Consider the following 15,588-nt stretch of genomic DNA (forward strand, 5'->3'; position numbering starts at 1 on the left):
GGAAGACCTTATTTTTGGAAACCATGTGACATGGATTATGCTTCACTTCATTTCAGAAGAGTGAATACCAGAGAAAGTAATGCAATAGACTAAGAAGATAGCATGTTGAACTCCTCTTTCTGGAACTATTCCCAGAGCTTTCACTGCTCACTATTCTCTGATGACTCCCAAATTTATTTCTTTAGCTGAGAGCTTTGCAATGAACTCTAGACCCAGTTTTCAACTGTCCATTCAACAGTTCCGCTAGCATGTCTGGCATATGCATACTCCTCATCTGACCAAAAAACTCTATGATGCCTCTGTTTTCTTTTCTTTCTTAATTCTAGCTAGAGTCATTCTAGATTTTCTTCTCCTTTATTCCTTACATTTGATCAGTCATTGTGCTATGTTAATCTTACCTTAGGAATATCCCTCAAATCTGATTCTTCTACTTCATTTCCCACTCATTACCAACCTTCTGAATTTTTGTTGCCAGGACTATTGCAAACATTTCTTTTTTTTCCTGAAAAAAAAAAGCCATAATATTGGTTCCCTGCTTAAAGATGCCCATTGTCTCCTCTTTGCCAGGAGGATAAAGTTCAGACTCGTTCATACAGTTTACAAAGTCTTTCACAATCTGGACCTAACTTATCTTTCCAATCTCATCACTTGCCACTCCCCTCAGCCACACACTCGACACAATCACCAAACTGAACTATCTTGTTCCCTTAACACATGGTGTTTCTTAATTCTTTTTGTTTGCATAAACTTTTCCCTTGGCTTAGACTCCTGCCTCTAGTTTTTCCCAGAGAGCTCATAGTCCTCTTTAAAAAGAGCACGGTGGCTGATGTTTATTGACCATTTAGTCTGTTTCAGGCACTATGCTAAGTACTTTGCATGTATCATCTCAATTAATTAAAACGTCTCACTTACTATTCATACGTTAAAAAGGAGGTAATTGGGATTTAGAGAACTTTGGTAACTGTTAAATTTACATAGGATATCTAGGCTAAGGGACTCCAAAGTTGATACTCAAATCTCTACAGCATAGTGCTTTGAAAATTAAGTGAATGAGTGTATGAAAGAATGAACAACTAGTACTAGGAAGATTGTGAGTTTTTGTTTGGAGAAACTCTGGCATGAATGATATATTCATTACCTTTAGAGTGGAAGTTACCAGCTTTTTTTTTTTTTTTTTTTGCACTGAGAATTATAAATTCATTATCAATGAACCTCTTCTCTGAAACTTCTGTGATTACCAACACAACCCATTCAGAGCAACTTGTTAAGACCTCTTACTGTGTTCCTATAAGTTCATACTTGCACTTCTGTTCATGCATTGAATTATCAGACTTGGTTCAACTGTCTGTCTCTCCCTCATGAGATAATGAGCTCCTAGAGAATCAAGAATATGTCCTGCTCTACTATTAACAGATGCAGTACCCAACATGATATTTGGTACAGAGTAGGGCAAATAGTGTGTGTTTCTAGAATAAATGAATAAATGAGTGAATACTCCAAGAAGGCTTGACATCCTTACTTTAAATAGTATATATGCCATAACTACTCTGATGCATAGATATTTTTGCTTATATGGCCATTCAATGAGTGAATGTGAATTGGAAGCTATCATTTTGTTGTTCCTATGTCTCTCCAAGTTGCCTGGTATCTCTTCTAGTGGGAACATCTTCCTATGCTGATTCTATGTCAATAATTTAATACATAGTTTATACTTTTTTATACAACATGGCCTCTAAACACATCCTAATGATTTTCTCTGGTGCTTCACTGAAGCAATAGTGATCCATTCTAATCCTAGAGGAAAAACTGTTTTTGTTTTTGTTTCTTTTGGCTTCTAGAATTGTCAAGGATTATATTATATACAACTTTATGGATGACTTAAGGGATTTTTAGAGCAATTTTTGTTTTACTATATTGAATTTTCACCTAAAACTAACATTGGGTACTAATCTTCAAGTAAGATGTGACTTTACTCCTATTGAGTGGTGGACAGTGTATTGATATAATAGCTTCAGAAGATGATTCTGAAGTTCCAACTTGACTTTTGATTTTTCCTTCTGATTTATAATTTGTCAAAATGATATATGATAATCAAAAGTTCTTTAATGAGTTTATCTTCCCTTTACTGTGTGATTGGTATGCTATCTCTGTTGCATAGACTGATGTTAGCTGCCTAGGTCAAGCTAAAACTACTGAGCTGAATACTAGTACCCAAGCAGGGCTGGCAATGCTATGGGAGTGTGGGTAGTGTAGATAGGATAGCAAAGTCCATACTAGGAGGAAAATTAAAAAATGGGGGTTATAAGTAGGAGCAGTGGCTGGGGCTTAAAAGTCTATAATGAAAGTCATAATCTGAGTGTTAGTGATAGGATGAGAGTGGTGGAAGTTGATGGGAGGCACATCAGAATACAAAATATATGAGCTTTGGTGAAGACCCCGTTGGTTCAGAGTGGTTTCCTTGGAACATATTTATGTAACTTCAATATAGAGTCACCTTGAGACCTGCCAGGTGACACATAAAACAGCTGATAAGAACAACTCACTGCCACCACCCTCATCCCAAAACACTATAAATTTAACTCTAGAAGAATGGAAAATAATGTGTCTTTACTATCTTTTCTTGAAGGGCTATTCCAGGGGTTTATATACTATATCATTCAGCAAAATATACTAAATATGTTAATATTTTTCTTGACTTATACATTTGTTCGAAGACATGAAAAAAAAAATCTCCTTTTTGTTCCCAATTTATGGAAGCAAAAAATTACCTAGTTCTCTCTCAACCTCTGACCCTCCATGTCTCTGGCTTCTCCTTCTCTCTCTTTCAGTCAAGACAATGTTCCTCTTTTCCTTTTCTGGGAATATTCCTTTTACTCCTATGTCCAGAGAATGATTCTAGTGAATAAAGTTCTCCATCTCCCTGTAGATTTCTTTTTGAAGACTGCATCTGGATTTCTTTTTGAAGACTCAGTAGAGCCCTAATTTCATGTCTTGTAAGGAATAGTTCTCTAAAGCTATCCGAACACTGGACAATTTTATGGGGAAAAGACTGCCCCAAGGGATGGCATATAGCTTGGAATGGACTTTCACAAGTGATGGTTGCTTCATCAAAGATCAGCTGTTGACCAACTTGGAAAAGGTTAGACTTTGCAAAGTCCCCACACCAGCAAGAACATCCAAAAACAGATTGTCCAAAGATACTGCATATGGCTGCTAAAAGTTTTTGGTTACAGCTGCATTCCCTAGAGTGCTCAACTATTAGGTGATGGTGAAGTGAAGGGCATGGCTTAAGGGCAGTGTGGCTTGAGGCCACTGATTATCTGTTGAAAAGTCTTCAATTATTTTCTTTGGGGCCAAAGATGATTTCTAGCATGAGAATGAACTGGTGCAATAGCTAAATTCAGAATGGATGACACAAGCTCAAAGAATACTTGGGAATACTTTGGGAGATTTCTGTTAATTTGTTGAAATTGGGATATTCAAATGATACTAATTATAGTACAAGTGGAAAATATGCAGAAAAATAATTTGACTACTAATATCCACTAAGAATCTTAAAATGATCTTTATTTCTATTTTTTGTCTGTCCAATGAAACAAGCTTAATATTAAAAAAATAAAAACTTTATGCATAATGATGCCAATTGACAAATTTTTCTTAAAGGGATCATTGGTGAAAGCTGAAAGGACTATTCTGTTGAGCAAAATATTATATAAATCATGATAACCATGCTCAGTAGATAATTTAGCCGCAATTAACCTGTTACTGGTTATGCCCAAGTTATAACATTTAATCTAAGATGTACATTGAAAAGTAAGATCTAAAGTTATAGATCCTTTTGCAATATATACAAATAATGAATCATTACGTTGTATGCCTGAAACTAATATAATGTTGTATGTCAATTATACCTCAATGAAAAAAACAACAGAAGTTATATATCCAGTATAACTTAGTAAAAGATATATAAGGATATATAAAACTATATAAAATTAAAACTGTTAATTTTGTTGTAGTTGACTTGGGATGCTAGAATTGTGGATGTTCCCCTATCTTCTTTCTACTTCTTTATATTTAATATTTTTTCTATAAAGATCATGCATTAGCAATGATAATAATTAATAATAATAATATTAAAAGTTGGTAAGATACTTAGATAAAATTCCAAATGGAACAGTGATCTTAGGCACTGAAGCCTATTGCTATAAACTAAATTTTGTTCTTTATGGTTTTTTGGTTTCACTCCCCTTGTAATGACACCTCATAACACAATTCCCAGGATCGTCAGCTGTGAGATTGTTGTAATCTCAAGGAATGCATGCTGGTCTTAACAACCATGGCAACAGACTTTGAAAAAAGTTAAATGGAATGTGTCTGATTAAGGATCTACCACAACTCAGTTCAATTTGAATATTACCCTCCTGGTTGATGATGGAGTTCTGTTGCTAATTCTCAGGCAGGTGCATTTAGGCACAATTGGAAGACAATGGCCACTTATTCCCTGTATGGACTTTAGCTGTCACTTATTTTCTTGAACCTCAGTTTCCCTCTCTTTAAAACAAGGATAGTAATGCATACATCAGAGAGATGATGGCAAGAGCCAATGTAGAAATTAATATATAGAAAAGCACCAAGCGAACATTGAGGAAATAGTTCAGTATGTAGGGAAGTGAATCTGGCTTGGTGTTGAGTGAAGCTGACTTTTTCTGACTCAGCCATTTACTGTTTTAAGACTTCAGAAGATGACCTAGCACTCCCGATGCTTACTTATTTAATTTGTAAAATGGGGATAATGGCACTTACCTTGCAAACTTATTAGGAAGGTTGGAAATAATATTTGTTAAGAAATGCCTGATATGAAGCTTTATTTTTAAGTATTTATCAAAAGCAACTTGACCTATATATTCTGTGACTATACTCCAACCCTTGGAATTCACTATATTTGAATAATCAAGAACTCTTGATGACAGGTTATGGGCACTGCTATCTATATTCCTGGATGCCAGTCTAATGGATTCTGAAGAGCATGCTTGGCTAACATTATACTTCCTCTTGGAGAAATTGCACTTCATATTGCTAAACTTGTGAGTAGAGTTTTAATGTGAGTCTCAGAAGCTTGGTTGGTTTGCCATATCTGGAATTAAGTGTAGAGATTCAGGTATAGGTATGTTTCTTGATCAGGTAAGTTAGTTATTTAAAGATTTTTGTCTGTGCATTTTAGAAACTACCTCTTGTGAAAGCTATGTCCTTGATTTTCGAAGTGACTTAATCATGCAGGCCTTAATGACATAGAGATTTTTCCTGGGCTTCTAAAAATGACCAATTTAGTGAGACTTTACATAAGTTGGTTCATTGTAATCTTTTAAAATAGGATAATCTTGAAATATTTATATTAATAAATTCCAAAATATGTAATTTCAAAGGCAGAAGAGATACCTCTGTGATGCAAAGAGCTATGTCCTCAGCAGGACGTTAATTTTATTTGTAAAATGTCAATCTCTAAACAATGACTAATAATTAGAAGAAAAGTGCTACTTTAATAATTTGGGCATTTAATTTCATATCCTTGCCTTAGGTGAGAAGCAAAATCTATGAGAATTCTTACCATCTGGAAGTTCTCTATCTGGTTGGTTGATTGAATGAAAACATCTTAACACATACATTCTGTGAAGAAGGATAATTGACAAGGATTCCTCAGTGTAGTCCAGAGTAATCATTTAATCACAGAATGTACTTAGTTTTAGGGTGATGTCAGGATTAATTTGTTTACTGGGAGAATTGTAAAGTGGATTTGCAGTGCACCTTACGCAGTTTTCTCCATTGTAACAAGAAATCAACTTGTTATTAGTAGTGGTGGGACTGAAGCCACAGAAGCTCTGACTATAATTCCAACATTATGACCCATTACATTTGAGAGCTATAGAACTATGTACAATTGCACTCCTCTCTATGACACATGCATAAAGGAACCACCAAATAGCAACAAAAGAAGAAAAATCTTCAGCATTTCCTCTAGGGCTTCTCCTCTACTATCTAACATACACCAGAACAGTCAATGAATCTGCCTGCATTGTTGGCTTCAGAACAGGGATTTTTGCCCAACTAGAAGCAAATGTTCTATTTTGAAATTTGGATGGAAAGTTATTGGTATGAAAGTGTATGTGAAGGAAGAATGACATCAACCTCCATGATGAGCAATGCAGGGCTCCGCCCACATTTTTCAGGTGGCACAGACCACAGCCTTTGTGAAGCTTATTTCTGAACACTATGAAATAATGTTTTACTTCTTTCCATTATATACGTTAGGAACAACACTACTGTTAGAAACACTGATGACAAAATAATAATAACAATAACAACAACTTACATTTATTGAAAAATTAATTTGTTCCTGATAGTGCCTGGCATATAGTATGTTCTCAATAAATGTTAGCTATTATTATTCCTATTACTGCTACTATTTTATTGTCATCCATGTTCCTGACGTAGACTTGTTCCTGTGAGATGGTGTTATAAGTATGCTGCTTTAGGTGAAGAGGCTGAGATACTAAAAGGTTACATGACTTGCCCAAGGAAGACACACAGCTCATAGGCAGCAAGGCAGAAATGTAAACTTAGCCAGAATGGCTCCAAATCCTGAGTTCCTACCTTCAGGAGTACTTGTTCATGAAAGAACAAATAAAGAAAAAACTAAGAGTGTGGACTGTTTCTCATTTCCCCCATTAATATTTATTTACAAATTCTTGTTTTGCTGTCAGAGTGGAGATTGAAGTAAAGGGATTTAAAAAGATTTAGAGAATAAAAACTCAAAACTGAACAAAACATTATGCATTAATATTTTCCCTCAACAATTAGAAAAAAGACCAAATTTTACATACAGGACCCATCGGTCCAATTGATAATAAACTATTGTTTTGTGGGATCACCATTTGAATCACTAAGGCATGAAAAAGAGTCTGGGGCTTGAGGTAAAAACACTTGGGTTTGATACATCTTTTACTTTTTTATCACTATATGACTCCAGGCATAGTGGTCTAGAAGGAGGTTGGGAATGGGATGAAATGTCACTACCCAATGTCTCCCACCAGCTTGTCTTGACTTATAGTCACCTACAGTCTAGTCCCTATCTGGATCTAACCTTTCCAACTTGTGTATCTGAACATTTCTTTTAGCCTTTTCTTGCTCCCACCTTCCACAACAGAGTACATCAGCTCCTCACTGAATTCATGGTAACTTCACAAATGCTACTATACTGTTACAACTTGGGAGGTTTTCAAGATGTTTCATGTATAATAATTATGGATCAACAACTTGAAGGTAAACATCTTGAGGTCAGGGGCTGGGTTCTTTTTTATCTCTTACTTTGCAGGACACAGGACTTGTCTGAAGGAGGTGGATGGTATTAAGTGAGAGAACTGAATAGGCATTGCCTTAAAGCAGATTCTACATTTGCATCTGAAAGCGCCACACTTAAGATCAAGGAAGATGAAAAAGAAACGTTTTTAAGGTTTGTATAACAGAAAAAATCCTTTTAAAAATAACTACAATCAACTGTGAAAGAGAGTATTTCTGTTAAATGGAGGGCTGAGAGTTTCTCTGGGTTTGACTATGCAAATTGGGAAGTAAGAACTTGGGAGAACTGACTTGTTCTCAATGGTAGAGGGAGTGGAATTTGGAGTTTCGGGGGAAATCCAGGAGGAGAGTAGGAGGAGAGAGAGGAAAACACCCAGCCAGGAGCAGTGGGACTTTATGTGTCCTGCAAGGCAAGAGATCACCAGAGGAACTCTCTTAGTGGTGGGGTGGCTTAAAAGGACTTTCAAAGACTAGAAATGTCTAATATGAGATTTTAGTTGTTTGATCTAAGATATGCTGCCAGACCCCCTTTGAGTCAATGCTTTCCGTTTGTATGTGTGTGTAATGAGTTTTTCTTTTAATTTTTTTTTATTCCAGGAAGTAAACAAAGGCTTGGGCTCAAAAGTCCTTTGAAAATTTGCAAGACTCTTAGAGAAGGATTTGATTTTTCACCAAGCACTGAAATGGGATTCAAGACAACAGTCTAGATCTTGACTAAAAATAATGGAAGAGGTCAAACCTAGAATAGGAGGGCTTGGTTCGTCTCTTGACTCTGAAAACGTACTGTTTGGAGCTTCAGTTTCATTATTTATAAAGTATACCTCCCTACCACGTAGGTATGAAAATGAGGATAAAATATGTAGCATATACTAACATATGGTATGCCCTTGATCCATGAATAGTTGGTCATACTTTAAAATAGAATTGATTCAACTCTTGAGTCTGGTTAAAGTTATCAGTCAACAAGGGTAGTTGCCTAGTAACAAACAATCCCTAATTTTTAGTGGTCTATAACAAAAGGTTTGTTTCTTCCTCAGTATGTGCATCACAAAGTGGCTGGATATCTGCTTTGTCTTGTTCCCATTCTAGAATCAGGCTGATGAAGCAGATATTATCACTGGTCATCATGAGAGAAAGGAGAAAAAGCTTTGGAAAGTCTAGAATGAACACTTGAAGAAAATGCTTTAACATTCTCATGTGCTTAGAGGGCAGAGAGCAGGAATTCTGTAGCAAATAGCAACAAGGCTAACAAAACAACGTTATTCTTTGTTGCTTCGCCAATCTCTTCATAAAGGCTGGTGCATGAGACTGTGGAACAGAATGAAGGCTAGCAAGTTTCTTTAGAGTGCTGCACTCTCTCAGGATCAATTGCCCTCTGGTTCAAGGCAGAGGATTGTTTTCAGTCTACCATAATGCCTTTGAAGCAATAGATTTTCAATATTATTTAATAGTGTCAAAAATTTTGGAAGTGTAAGTGTGAGATTTCCTGATGTAAGCTCTGATGTGTTCAGTTTAATGGCATTTGAGGCTAATTCTTCTGTCTTCATGGGAGGTAAAGATACTTTATATTTCAAGTCAAATTTGAATAAGTATTGTAAAATCAAATCATCAAAATAGTGAGTATAAAGTATCCCAGTACTGTTATATCTCATTATGATATTTTTACAGGATAAAAAATATATCTGCATACATATATGCATGTATGTACACCCTGAGAAGAGAAGCACTTACAGCTGAGAAGAGAAGCTCTTATACAGGTGAATTTTATTTATGGTTCTCTGATTGTGCCCCTGAAACATGATATATGGCAACCGACAGAGTTGGGTTTGTGAAATGATCATAGAAATACAGAGACAGATCTCTGGCCATTCTGTATTCTTTGCACTTTTTCCTGTCTGCCTGAAATTCACATTAGCCATGATTTTCCCCTCTTTTCCCCAAACACTATAAACCTCTATGTATATAGAATCACAGACCAACCTCATTTTCTCTACCTAAAAGATATTTCTTCCTTAATTACTTAGCTCAAATTTCATGTTTTCTGTGACACTACCTATATTTTCTCAAAGAGACCAAACGGCACCCTCTGTAATTCAAAAGCACTTTGATGATGATTCTTTTATAGCACTTAGCACATAGCACTGTAATGGTCTGTCTCTTTCCCCTAGTCATTTCTATATCGGTAGCACCAAGCATAATTCCTGGTGCATAGTGGATGTTACATGAATAAATGAAAGATATGAAGCCAGGGCTCAAAGCTGGATCTTCTAATCATGACTGCAGATCAAGGTCCATTTTTCATTGCTTATGACTGGTTTAGCAGTAGAGATGTTCTGCTTAAGATAAAGATGAAGATTCTCATATTTCCTTACTAGAACTTGTGTGCTTTGAGAACAAGGATCTTCACTGACATACTCACGACTATATTGCCAATGCCCAGAATAGTGTATGATCTATAACAGGGAGGCAAAAAAATATTGTTGAATAAATAAGTGAAATACCATTAGAAGGCATTTTAGTCATTATTACCACTGGGTTTTTTTTAAGTTCTTATTTTCCTCCAGCATGCCAGGCAGAGGGAATAGGACACTAGGCAAATAAATCAAAATGTTAGGGAAAAAGAGGAAAGATTGGGAGCATGTGGTCATTTGTGATGGACAGGTCTGTCTGTGGCAATAATGGGGAGCTCTAGTGGCTTAAATGATACTTGGTGTCAAAAGAACAGGGTGACTTTGAACCACAGGCGACCTGCTTTGCCCCCATTCATGGAGATATCATCCAAAATCTTGGGGGACTCTAGTGTCTGAATTATAATGTTTATTCTTTGTCAGGATCATGTAAGTGAAATTGTTATCTCTCTTAATAAACTCAAATCCAGGAGTTTGAAATTTGGCAATGGAGGGTGAAGCCCATGGGGGCAAGAGCTGGCAGAATGTGCTTGCCATGATTCTAGCCTTGCTAGGATCTCCATTCTCCTGTAGATTTCTCTGCCGCCACCACCCAACGTGCTCCCCTGCTGATATGTTGCCCAAAGTGTACGTACACATTAATTTACTAAAGTGGTATAAATGAAGTAGATAAAGATGTGTTTCTTCCTTCAGACCTCTTGGGCTCATGTCTTGGCCTTTGGACTATAACAAAATTATCACAAAATTACTTCTCTAAGCCTCAGTATTTTTTCAGATATAAAACAGAGAAAATAATAGTGTTATAGACTGAATTTTGTTCTTCAAAAGTTCATATGTTGAAGACGTAACTCTGACTATATTTGGAGACAGCACCTTTAGGGATGAAATTAAGATTAAATGTAGGTTATAAATATGGGGCCTTAATCTGATAAAACTGGTGTCTTTATAAAAATAAAAAAAGAAGAGATATGAAACCATAAAACTCCTACAAGAGGGGCCTCTGGGTGGCTTAGATGGTTGAGCATCCAACTTCAGCTCAGGTCATGATCTTGTGGTTTGTGGGTTTGAGCCCAGCATTGTGTTCTGTGCTGACAGCTCAGAGCCTGGAGCCTGCTTTGGATTTTGGATTCTGTGTCTCATTCTCTCTCTGCCCCTTCCCCACTTGCACTCTGCCTCTGTCTATGTATCTTTCTCAAAACTAAATAAACATTTAAGAAAAACCCTCCTAGAAGAGAACATAGACAGTAATTTCTTTGACATTGCTGTAGCAACATTTTTCTAGATATGTCTCCTAAGGCAAGGGAAACAAAAGCAAAATAAACTATTGCGACAAGACCAGTACACAGTGAAAGAAACCATCAACAAAATGAAAAGACAACCTACTGAATGGGAGAAGATATTTGCAAATGATATATCCAATAAGAGGTTAGTATCCAAAAGATGCAAAGAATTCACACAATTCAACACAAACCCCCCCAAATAATCCCATTAAAAACACAACCCCCCCCCAAATAATCCCATTAAAAAAAGCAGAGGACCTGAATAGATATTTTTCCAGAGAAGACATACAGATGGCCAACAGATACATAAAATGATGCTCAATATCACTAGTCGCCAGAGAATTGTGAGTCAAAACCACAATGAGATATCACCTTACACTTGTCAGAATGGCTAGAATCAAAAAGACAAGAAACAACGAGTGTTGGTGAGGACATGGAGAAAAAGGAACCCTTGTTGGTGGGGATGCAAATTAGTATAGCCACTGTGGAAAACAGTATGGAGGTTTCTCAAAAAATTAAAAATAGAAATACCATAAGATCCAATATTACCCAAAAGTGAAAGCACAAATTTGAAAAGATATATGCCTCCTTGTTTATTATAGCACAATTTAGACAAGATTTGGAAGCAACCAAATGTTGCTTGATATATATATATATATAGGAATATTACTTAGCCAAACAAGAGAATGAGATCTTGCCATTTGCAACAACATGGATGAACCTAGAGGGTATTATATCAAATGACATAAGTCAGAGAAAGACAAATACTGTATGATTTCACTCATATGTAGAATCTAAAAAATAAGACAAAAGAATAAACAAACATAAGCAAAGTCAGATCTAAAATGCAAAGAGCAAACTGATTGTTGACAGAGGGGAGGTGATGGGGAAATGGGAAAAATGGGCTAAGGAGAGTGGGAAATATGAGTTCCCAGTTATGGAATGAATAAATCATGTGAATAAAAGATACAGCTTAGGGAATATAGTCAATGGTATTATAAGAACATGGTATGGTGACAAATAGTAGCTACATTCGTGGTGAGCATAGCCTAATGTACAAGGAGGTCAAATCACTATGTTGCACCTGAAACTAATGTAAGGTTTGTGTCAATTGTACTCAAATTTAAAAATATATACATGCATGCAAATACATACACACATACCTACATACATACCTTTGAGGAACAACAACAACAACAACAAAAAGAGAAAGACACACCAGAGATCTGTCTTTCTTCACATAAGCAAAGGGGAAAGGCCATACGAATGAGAACATAGGAAAAGGCAGCTGTCTGTAAGCCAAGAAGGACAACCTTCCCCAGAAACCAAATTTGCCTGCACCTTGGTCATGGACTTTTTGCCTCCAGAACTGTGAGAAGGTAAATGTCTATTGTTTAATCCACCCATGGTATTTTTTTACGGCAGCTGGAGTAGACTAATACAAATAATGTCTAATAAAGCTGTAGCGGAGAATCGGGGAGCACTCAATACATGTACCACACATTTGTTGTAGCGGTATTCAACCCACTGGGAAGACGATGGGTAACACAAATGTGACTCCTGGAGGCTCAGGGGTAACCAAAGGAACTAGTCAGGTACAAATAGGTACCTCGTCTACAAGACATTGTTTGCTCATCCTAGCTTTGGGCTTCTGATGGGATTTTTCCGTGGTCTGAAGTCCCGTTGTCCGTAGTGTTCAGACATGACTGTAAGCAGGTCTCAATTCCAGGGTACTCAGAACTGAGAGAAGTGTCCTCTTCTCAAGGTCGGCTCTATAAGTTCCAATTTTGTTTCTGTTTGCTTTTTCCAGGGATGACTGACTGGTGGTGGTATGGGGGTGGGGTGTCACCTGCTTGATGGCAGGCTCTTTCGTGAACTTTTAAGACCTCATCCTATGGCTCTTACCAGACAAAGACATCAAAATAAGTCCAAGAGTCATAGAAGAAATATATAGCAGGTGGGGCAGGGATGTCTTTTGTTACCTCCTTCCTTTTTAAGCTACACAAAGAAAAGACATCTCTTTCATTTTTTAAAAACAGCTATATTGAGGGGCACCTGGGTGGCTCAGTCAGTTGAGCATCCAACTTCAGCTCAGGTCATGATCCCACGCTTCATGGATCTGTGCCCCAGCATCGGGTTCGCTGCTGTCATTGCAGAGCCTGCTTCAGATCCTCTGTCCATCTGTCTCTCTCTGTCCCTCCCCTGCTCATGTCTTTTCTCTCTCAAAAATGAATAAACATTAAAAAAACCCCAGCTTTATTGAGATGTAATCAACATACCATATAATCCACCTGTCCAAAGGTTTTTGTATATTCACAGATATGTGCAGCCACCACCGAGCTCTCTCATTTTTAATGTTTATCAGAGTCTGAGTTTTCTTCTTACACAGCAGCATGTGTATGACATCAATACACAAGCCACGGGTATTTCACCAACCTGAGGCTAATGCATCTGGATAGTTCTTTCTCCAGTCTAAAGGGGAGACCTCACAGTGGCTTCTTTTATATTCTCTGATGCTGGCTCCGGTTCCTGCTGTGAGCCCCAACAAGAACACATCTCCATGAGGACAAATAACTGTTGGTCAAATGCTGCTTGAGTTATATAAAATACCTTACTCGGAGGAATTACCCTTCCTTATTTACCATGGTATACACTGCCAGAAATCCAGGGCTCCTGAGAAAGCGAGTTGGCCTCAGTTCATTCCATGAATTCTACTGTGTGTTGAATTGTCTTAAGCCTGTAGTAAGGGCTTAATAGCCCCTCCTTGTTTTTGCATCTGGGACCACCCCAGGTCTTGTTTTAGTAACCAGTTTCAGAGACAAAAGTCTTGTAAAGAAATAGCAGAAAGCAGAAACACAGCCCAGCCTAAAGATACCCCAAATTTACATTACTGTGCAAAAACAGGATAGGATATTTTTTAGGTCACACAACACAGTTTTACTTTTTAAACATATAACTTTCCAGCATCTCCGTTTTAGATGCTGGCTAATGAAAACCACTATTCCAAAGTGGGTTTCCAAGAACAGTGCCCACATGCTTGCATTATATTTGCATAACCAAATCAGTTTTTATGGGCTGCTTTTTTAGAAGAAAGGGAAAGTACTGAAGGTGTATTCAAACATTTAGCTCCCATAAGATACAACTGCTTAATGAGGGGAGATGTCTGGTTCTTCCAACATCTACCACTCTCACTAAGGCGTCACAGCATTAGTGCCTGGTCTTAATCGGGACCACGTTCAAGGTTCCTGGTACTTCCCTTCATCCTGGCAGGACCATGAAGGTGAGGCTTTCCAGGACACCTGGGTGGCTCAGTTGATTGAGTGTCAAACTTTGGCTCAGATCATGATCATGTGGTTGTTGAGTTTGAGCCCTGCATCAGGCTCTGTGCTGACAGCTCAGAGCCTGGAGCCTGCTTCTGATTCTGTGTTTCCCGCTCTCTCTGCCCATCCCCCACTCACACTCTGTCTCTCTCCTTCGAAAAGAAGTAAAACATTTAAAATATTAAAAAAAAAAAGATGAGGCTTCCCACAAGCATGTATATAAGGAAGCTACCTGAGATTCTGCAGGTGTTATTTCCTTTTATCTCACATTCTGAATTTTGTTCTAAAAAATCAGCTACTAGACTTAACCCCAGTAAAAGAACCCACAAATTCAGATTCCGCTAACATTTCCTGAATTCTGACTGGGTGCCATGTGCTCTCTCATATACCTTTTATTAGGAAATCTTTGCAACAAACCCATGGGTTTAGTAATATTTTTAACATTATTGGACTAAGATTATTATTAGTCATTTTCTTTTAACAACTGAGGAAATGGAGAGATTAGGTAATTTGTGCACCGACCACCTAACAGCAACTTTCTGGGTTAAACCTCAACTTTCTGACTGTGGCAGGTTCCATGCAATCCTGGTCTTTCCTGGAAAAGTGAGAGTTTATCAGGGTCATGCTACAAACAGGGGCTAACTCCTGTGGGAGTTGGCAGTCAATAAATGTTAAAGGAATAAATGAAATTAATGAATGGATGGTATAAATGGGTGAAAAAATCCCTGCGGAGCTCAATACTTGGTCCATAGTTTTCTCTGTTCAGCTCTTTAATAGCCGGTTATTGTGGCAGATTTGATTTCGTTCTAATTTCAAAGGTACTTCATCAAGGCTCCCTTTCCCAATCAATGCTTTTGGCCATCCAAAGAAGTAAGTGGTCATATTTTCCCTATTGTTTACCCTCTTGAGGACCAAGTGCATCTTGGACGTCTTCTAGATCTCTGGGTCACGGGCTGAGCCTGTTCCTGTTTCCCCCAGCACTCACCCAGGGGACCGACTGCTGTTCCCCTTCTCTTTGCAGGGAGATGGACAAATTGGCACAAAGGACTAATGGCACAGAGTGGGTGGGAACATTTGGGTGGAAATTACGATAGTGCTATTTGTAAGCTGGTAATTTGGGGGAAAAATCATCCATCTGAGGCTTATTTTATTGCTGACACAGTGGGAGCTGATAACATCGACCTGATAGGGTCATTATGAGGCTTAAATTACTGCAAATAGAGTTGA

Source organism: Suricata suricatta, chromosome 13 (genome assembly GCF_006229205.1).
Source record: "Suricata suricatta isolate VVHF042 chromosome 13, meerkat_22Aug2017_6uvM2_HiC, whole genome shotgun sequence".
Classification (NCBI taxonomy): domain Eukaryota; kingdom Metazoa; phylum Chordata; class Mammalia; order Carnivora; family Herpestidae; genus Suricata; species Suricata suricatta.